General features: G+C 43.5%; 1 long non-coding RNA gene across 1 annotated transcript; it reads left to right on the forward strand.

Moving 5' to 3' along the window:
- The first annotated feature begins 1,633 nt into the window (after positions 1-1,633).
- Positions 1,634-7,504, forward strand: LOC309372509. Its single transcript, XR_014169538.1, has 2 exons — positions 1,634-3,272; positions 5,573-7,504. It is a non-coding gene; the product is annotated as an uncharacterized lncRNA (long non-coding RNA).
- The last annotated feature ends 497 nt before the right edge of the window (positions 7,505-8,001 follow it).

An 8,001-nucleotide genomic window follows, 5' to 3' on the forward strand; every position in this document is an offset into this window, starting at 1 on the left:
TCTTTTCTCTTGTTCTATTGGCACAGTTCCCAAAAGAAAAGTGGCAACTTGAATGTACCTTTTGGCAAGGTCAGCTAGCCTGAGAAGTGACCTTGGTTACAGCAGAGCGAAATGCTTCTGATGCTTAGCTAATGCCTTTTAGCTGCTGAGAAATTGATTTTGAAAAGCTTTGAGAAGCTTTGAGCCTGCTTTGGGGGAGTGACTTCGGGCCTAGGTGGGGTCACCTGTCCTCACCTCCTTCATGCTAACCCAGAAATAATACCTTGGGTTAAGAACATTGCTTCAGGATGAGAACAGAAATCGTGTTCCGGCGACGTGGCAGCAGCGGGAGGCCCCATTTGCTAAAGTGGGGCTTCAGGTTAAGAACAGTTTTAGGTTAAGAACAGACCTCCAGAACGAATCCAGTTCTTAACCTGAGGTACCACTGTATATGGAATCCATTCTTTCAAATACTGTTCTTCTTTGGTGATCATTTGTAGCCGAGTAATACTGTCTTCCGCAAACACGGTCTTAACAGTGAGTCCGTAAGTGACTGTGGAGGCCAATTCTGGATCCCCACGTCCTTCCACAGTAGACATTGGATTCTGGGCAGGAGTTGATCACGGTGAGGGTTTGCCAAGCGTGCCTTCCTCTTAGCACATTTCTCCCTTGTGTCCTGAGCTCGAGTGTCTTCAAAGCCCATGACACCTTTAGTAAAGAGTGTTCTCCAACTGGAGCACTCGCAGGCCAGTGTTTCCCAGTTGTCAGTGTTTATACTATATTTTTAAAGATTTGCCTTGATAGAGTCTTTAAACCTCTTTTGTTGACCACTAGCATTACGCTTTCCATTTTCAAGTCTGGAATAGAGTAGTTTCTTTGGAAGACAAATAATCAGGCATCTGAACAACATGACCAGTCCAGTGAAGTTGATGTTGAAGAATCATTGCTTCGACACGGGGGATCTTTGCTTCTTCCAGTACAGTCATACCTCATGTTACCTTTGCTTCATGTTACCTTTTTTCAGGTTGGGTCCTGCGGTGACCCGGAAGTACCGGAAAGGGTTACTTCTGTGTTTCGCCACTCGCGCATGCGTAGAAGCGCTAAATCGTGTCAACATGATTCATGGTGTCAACATGACTGTGATGTGTTACAAGTCATTAACTCCAAGCCTCATGGCCATGCCTCAGAAAACAGAAATCACCCCAGCTTTTCAGAGCTGGCTATCGTGGCTTTAATCTTTGTGCATTGCTACACCTGATGGCTGAACCGTACAAAGCACTGACTTTTGTATATCTATTTTCACTGCCAAATGTTGCAGGGGGCCATTTTCCGCAGTTTGGCGCTGCTTTAAGATTTCGGTTAGAGCGTCAGGTTTTCGGTCAGAGTGCCAAAGGCTCCATAGGCGCCGACTCCATGGGGTCTGAGGGGGCCCGAGCCCCCTCAAAAATTCGTTTGGGGGGGCTCTGCCCCCTCAATAATTTAAGAAAATTATTAGTTATATTATGCTTTGTAAAATCACAAAATTATGTTGGTATTTTTTATTTTCCTTGTTTGACGATAGTTACCTTTTAAAATACATTCAGTAATGAGTTAAAACAAAGCCACTCCCGATCTAGAGACTGAGTTAGACTGAGTTACTATTTGAGACTGGGGCCTTCTCCAAGCATTTGGCAAAACATAATGTTTTCTCGACAAACGTTGCAGAGGCTTTCCCCCGCAGCTTAGCACCCTTTGTTATGATTCAGCTGACCTTGGGTTTTTGGCGATATCTTAACCCAGCAGGTTAGGACGCTGAGGGCTCATTTTGTGGGGTGCTGGGAAATGTAGTATTTTCTCTCTTTTTTTCAAAATAGTTTATTGGTTGTTTCACAAAAATTTAAACACACAGACAAATAGACAAACAAACAGAAATCATAACCTTATTAAGACTAATCTAATTAACATTGTTAAGTGACTTCCTCGTATCCTCCTGGTTGGATTTCAGTGCATATCATTTTAACGGTTTTCCAAATCAATATTCTTATAAAATTAACTTAATCACTTAACATCTTTCTTACTTCCCAGTTCAGTATTAAACATATTAATTCGTCACATATTACATATTTAAATCCTAAGCCTATCCGCTATATGCAAGCTTTTTCCAATCAATTTAACTTAACATATTTAACTAAATAGTCATTAAATTTCGTCCATTCTTCCTGATACTCCTCCTCCTTCTGGTCAGGGACTCTTCCAGTCAGATCGGCTAGCTCCGAAAAATCCATCATCTTCATCTGCCATTCTTCCACTGTTGGTACTTCTTGCGTTTTCCAATTCTTAGCTAACAAAATTCTTGCTGCAGTTGTGGCATACAAAAATAATTTAACATCTTTTGGGGGCAATTCCAAGCCTGTTATTCTAAGAAGAAAGGCCTCTGGTTTCTTTATAAATGTATATTTCAACATTTTTTTCAATTCATTATAAATCTTTTCCCAGAAGTCTTTCACCTTGGGGCAGGTCCACCACAGATGATAGAAGGTACCTTCTTTTTCTTTACATTTCCAGCAGTGGTTATCACAGTTATGATAAATCTTTGCTAATTTAACAGGGGTCTATACATCATTTTCATTATGTTTTCCTTTAGTACAGTACATGCAGTGAACTTGACCCCTTTCTTCCACAATCTTTCCCAATCCTCAAACATTATGTTATGTCCTACATGTCTTGCCCAATCTATCATCACTGATTTAACTTGTTCATCCTTTGTATGCCACTCTAACAATAGGAAATGTAGTGTTTTCACACACCCCAGTGTTGCAGGGGGCATTCTCTGGGTGTTTGGTGCTGCTTTGGAGTGAATCAGATGACATTGGACCTTTGGAGAAATCGTGACCCTGTGGGTTAGGGCACTGAAGCCTCATTTTTTGGGGGGGCACCATAAAACGTGGGGTTTTCACTGCCATGGATCACAAAACAGCTGCTGTTTTGTGCAAAGCTGGTACATTGAGAAACCTGTATTTTATTTTTATTTTTAAAAAGATAAACTAAAGGTGTGTGCTTAGAGGTAAACAGATACCAGTGTGCATGCCCATTATGACCTCAGGCAAGAATCAAGAATATACAGGTGGTCCCTCTTAACTGACATTCTTAACTGAACAGAACTGAAGGGAGGGGCTGGTTCTGGAGCTAAGCTGTTTAGATTGGGTTTGGGTGGATGCGAAGAGGATGCCTCAAACTTCTTGTGCTTTGCTTCTCAACTTATTCAGCCTTCTAGGACCCCCCCCCCAGCCCAACACCAACCACCTCTTGGATAGGTGAGCATGCAGATATTTTGGAATGTGAGTGTGGGGCAGAATGACCGCGTATGAAAGCTCATTTTAGCACAAGTGCTGGCCCCCCTTTTCTCTCCCATGGAGGCCCTGAACTGGCCAGCTCCTTGTTCAAGGCCAAAAAAGGGAGAGAAAAGGGAACCTCAGTTACTATTTGCCTTCTGAGGACAATGTCTCACTCCCAGAGCCCCAAGACTTACGGCCGCTGCTCTAACAGCCTCAGGACATCCAAGGGATCATGAGCAAAGCACACAAGCCCTGCCCGCCAGATATGAAGCACTCTCCTGAGAGAATTTGGGTTTTTTTAATTGGCTGAACAGAGTTTCAGCCCTTGGGGAATTTGATTTCTTAAACGTACACCTTCCCCTTCCTTGTGTCCCTGGTGAGAAAAGCCAATCCTGCTCTCTTCCTTTGGTAATTTAATCAGAGGAAATAACTCTTTCAATGGGCTAATAGATTTGCTGAATCATAAATTCTGTACATGCACAGAGGCTATAAATCTTGAAAACCCAAAGATGGGCAAGATGGGGCATTTCTCTCCACCTGGCTCCACTGGATATTGCTGATGGCCAATGAAAGCCCAAGTAGGGATTCCTAGTGGAGGATGTTGCTGTCGTATATTGGCGGAGCAGGGCCAGGAGGCTAACTTGGACACCTGAGAACACAAAAAGGCAGCAGCAAAACAACTCCATGTTTCCTTTTAAATAGACCTTCCTGCTGAGTGTAAAGCATAGATCCTCATTTTTAAAGGGGAAAGGGAGAGAAGGCTTCTCCCAAAGTGTTAGAAGGCCACAAATAATGTAACAATAGAACAAAACAAGATGTGCCATTTCATGTGATACAGAATCCTATGTGCAAATCTGTTAGATTGAGAAATGTGTATTAAATAAAGGGGGGGGGTAAAAGTGTGTGCTTTCCTAAAGAAGGACCGAACATTTTTTATGTACGCAACAACAGCAGCAAGGATACTTGTCGCCAAGCACTGGAAAACCCAAGATTTGCCCACACTGGAAGAATGGCAGATGCAACTGATAGACTATATGGAACTAGCAGAAATGACCGGCAGAATCCGAGACCTGGGAGAAGAGGCAGTGGAAGAGGACTGGAAGAAATTTAAGGACTATTTACAAAAACATTGTAAATTGTATGAGTGTTAAGAAAGATGTAAGATTATAAATAATATGGCACCATTAAGTTAGTTGAAAGGAATATGAAGATAAGTGAAAATCTAAGAAAAGATAAATTTTGGATAAATATTATGTTAAAATTAAGCTTTTAAGGTTTGGGTAAAAATATCTAAAATTAGGGACACAATATTGGAAAATTATAAAACAAGAATTGAAACAAGGTGATAAATTGCTGGTTAAAGTTTGATAAACTTGGAACGCAGGAACGAGAGATGCGAGGAAGTCCAAAGAAGTGAAGAAAATATGGTTATTATAATGTTATACGTTACTTTGTTTTTTGTTATTGTATTAAGAAAATCTTTAATAAATATCTTATAAAAAAAAAGTGTGTGCTTGCAGGTAAACAGATTGGAGATTTCCTGCAAGATCTTGTGAGATCTCATTGAAGTCTTGCAAGACGTCTAGGAAAGCAAAATATGTATTGAGATTTGGGAGAGATCTTGCATGCTCTTTCAGGGACCAAAGCCATCACTGCGGCAGCGCCAAAGGCAGGGGGCTAAGGGGTGCTGAGTGTCCCACGGGGCGAAATGGGACATACCTCCCCTCAAGCTCAGGATTCCAGAACTAACAACTGTCAGTTGGGAGGGACAGAAGGCAAGGACCCACAGCCCAGGTGGGGCTCGCTAGCTTGGGGAGGAGGTGTGCGATTCCTCAGCTGGAGTAGATGCAGGACAGTTGAGGCTCACATGCCTCATCACCGCAGAAGCTGTAACTGGAAAGCTGTCCTGGCCAGGCCTGTGTCCTTTGGCTCCAGTTGGGAGTGAAACAGATGGCGTCTGATTTTTGGCGAAATATTTTTTTAAAAAAAAAATATGATTTTTAAGTTTATACATTTCAATAATTTTGCAGTCATTTTAACATTTCAAAACTTGACTTCCTTCCCCCTCTTTCTGCAGTTCCTTAAATTGATTCTTCATATCTTATGCATATCCAAATTACCTTAATTTCTTCATTTATGCATCTGCTTTAAATATATAATCTTATTAAACTGCAGGTTATTCCAATAATCCTGCCAATGTTCTTATCTGTTTACCGTTTGTAACTATTCAATAAACCATTTCCATTCTTTTATTTAAAAATCTGTTCTCTTGCTCCTAGAAACGGTCAGCATGCGACAGAGGCCACATCCTGGGAACGGCTTTGACTGGCCACCTAAACCAGGTGAGGGCAGCCAAGGAGTCTCAAATGCTCAGGAACTTCCCCTGTGTGCAAAGACAGGCTCCAGCAGATTGAGCAGACATGACCAAGCGTGGGCCCAGTGGTCAAGAAGGTGGTTTCTGCAATGCTGTGTAGGGAAGTGAGGGGCAGATGGGGCTCATCCACCTATAAAGATAGCCCATCAAGGAGAAGGAAAACTCTGATCCTAATTTGCCTTGTGGGATATCTTTGGGAGCTAAAAAGGCTAAGGAGTAAATCCTACACAAATCTCGAGTGGAGTCCCTCAGGTGGTTGGATGGCGCCGTTTACAACCCCTTCTGACAACTCCTGCAGCTCAACTGGTGCCTAACTCTGCTTTCCTTGGAGACACATCTGCAAGGCCATCTGGGAAGCCCAGGACCTCCAGACACACTGCCCAGTCTTGCTCCCTGGAGAGGTCACTTTGGGACTGCTGACACCGTTGCTTGACTTTTGACCTCACCCCCAGAGACGCACTCCATTGCTTCTCAAGACAGACAAATGCCAACATTAAAAAACTATTTGAAAGAACTTTATTTCATTCACAAAAGACAATCTGGCATGTGACTAGGACAGTGGTTTTCAGACAATGGGTGACACGTTTATTGATCCAGTTTGGAAGGCTCTGTCTTGTCTTTGCACATGCTCAGTTCCATCTAGGAGCAACAACAAGAGAAGGAGCCAAACTGTCGACTCCTGCAGCGAGACTCAGAATTTCCACTCATGCTCACAAACGTAGGAAAAAGCACCGCCTAGGATAAAAGGATGATCACAGAATAGCATGCTTGTAAAGGAACTTGATTAGAATAATAATAATGATTTTTATTTTATTTTTCTATTTGGCTTTGTGGGGAAGAGGGGGACTGGGTCTTGGTGGGGAGGGAGATCTGTGCTGGAGCAGCTGGCCTCACTGCTATCGCTGCCCGGAAGAGAAAAGAAGAGAAAAGATTTTTAATCTTTCCATTTATTATTATGTTGACAACCCATCTTTCCTTCAAGGATCTGCAGGTGGCTTACGCTATTCTCCCTTTCTTTAATTATATTTACTTCCTCATTCCATTTCTCTTCCAATAGCTCTTCCTCCTCCTCCTCGCAGACCAGGGGTGGATTTTAGGGGCACAACAGCAGGAGGCCAGAAGCTCGCACAGCCTGCCACACTGGCCATTCTCTCTTTCAACAGCCTTTGAGAACAACTGAGCAGGCATCTAGAGCGTCAACTGAACAGGCATGTGGATCAGCTAGTCACTGGGCACAGTCTATTCTTTTGGAGGGGGCTTTCCCCAGTTTCCATTTATAAGAAGTTTGAAAGGTTGTCTCTTTATAAAGTCTGTTTCCTTGTGACGAGAGACCACACTGGAGACTCATAGTGTTTTTGAAATATATAAAGGTAAAGGGACCCCTGACCATTAGGTCCAGTCGTGGCCTACTCTGGGGTTGCGGCGCTCATCTCGCTTTATTGGCCGAGGGAGCCGGTGTACAGCTTCCAAGTCATGTGGCCAGCATGACTAAGCTGCTTTTGAACCAGAGCAGCGCACGGAAACGCCCTTTACCTTCCCGCCAGAGCAGTACCTATTTATCTACTTGCACTTTGACATGCTTTCAAACTGCTAGGTTGGCAGGAGCAGGGACAGAGCAACGGGAGTTCACTCCGTCGTGGGGATTCGAACCGCCAACCTTCTGATCGGCAAGTCCTAGGCTCTGTGGTTTAACCCACAGCGCAACCCCCATCCCTATTATTTATTTATTTAGATACTTGGGTTTTGGGCGAAGGGAGAACTGGGTCTTGGAGCGGGGTAGAGCTGTACTGGAGCTGCTGGCCTCACTGCTATCGCTGCCTGGAAGAGAAATGAAGAGGGGAAAAATCTTAATTTTTTCATTGATTGTTACATTGATGACCCATCTTTCCTGCAAGGATCTCCAGGTGGCTTGCGTTATTCCCCCTTCCTCATCCCATCCCTGAACTCTTCTTGAATCAGGGAGCTGCCTCCCCCATCCCAGTGATCCAGATTCTCTCTGGCCTCCCTGTTCCTCAAGAACAAAGATCACCATCTCTCGCCATCTAGATTGGCATCGGTGGCATCCATCCCCTGGTCACTTGGTCTTACATAAATTGTTTTCACCTTCACTAAAGATTCCTTCTGATCTTCATAACCATCACTTCATCCTCCCATTTCTCTTCCAATATCTCTTCCTCCTCCTCGCAGACCAGGGGATGGATCTTTGGCACGTGACAGCAGGAGACCAGCAGCTCACGCAGCCAGTCTTTATAAACTAATCTAACCATGACATGGTTCCTTATGTTTCTGAATCTTGAGGGATAGTAAAAGAAACAGAATGCAGAAGGAATTAGG

This window comes from Podarcis melisellensis, assembly GCF_964234715.1.
Source record: "Podarcis melisellensis genome assembly, chromosome: 6".
NCBI lineage: Eukaryota > Metazoa > Chordata > Lepidosauria > Squamata > Lacertidae > Podarcis > Podarcis melisellensis.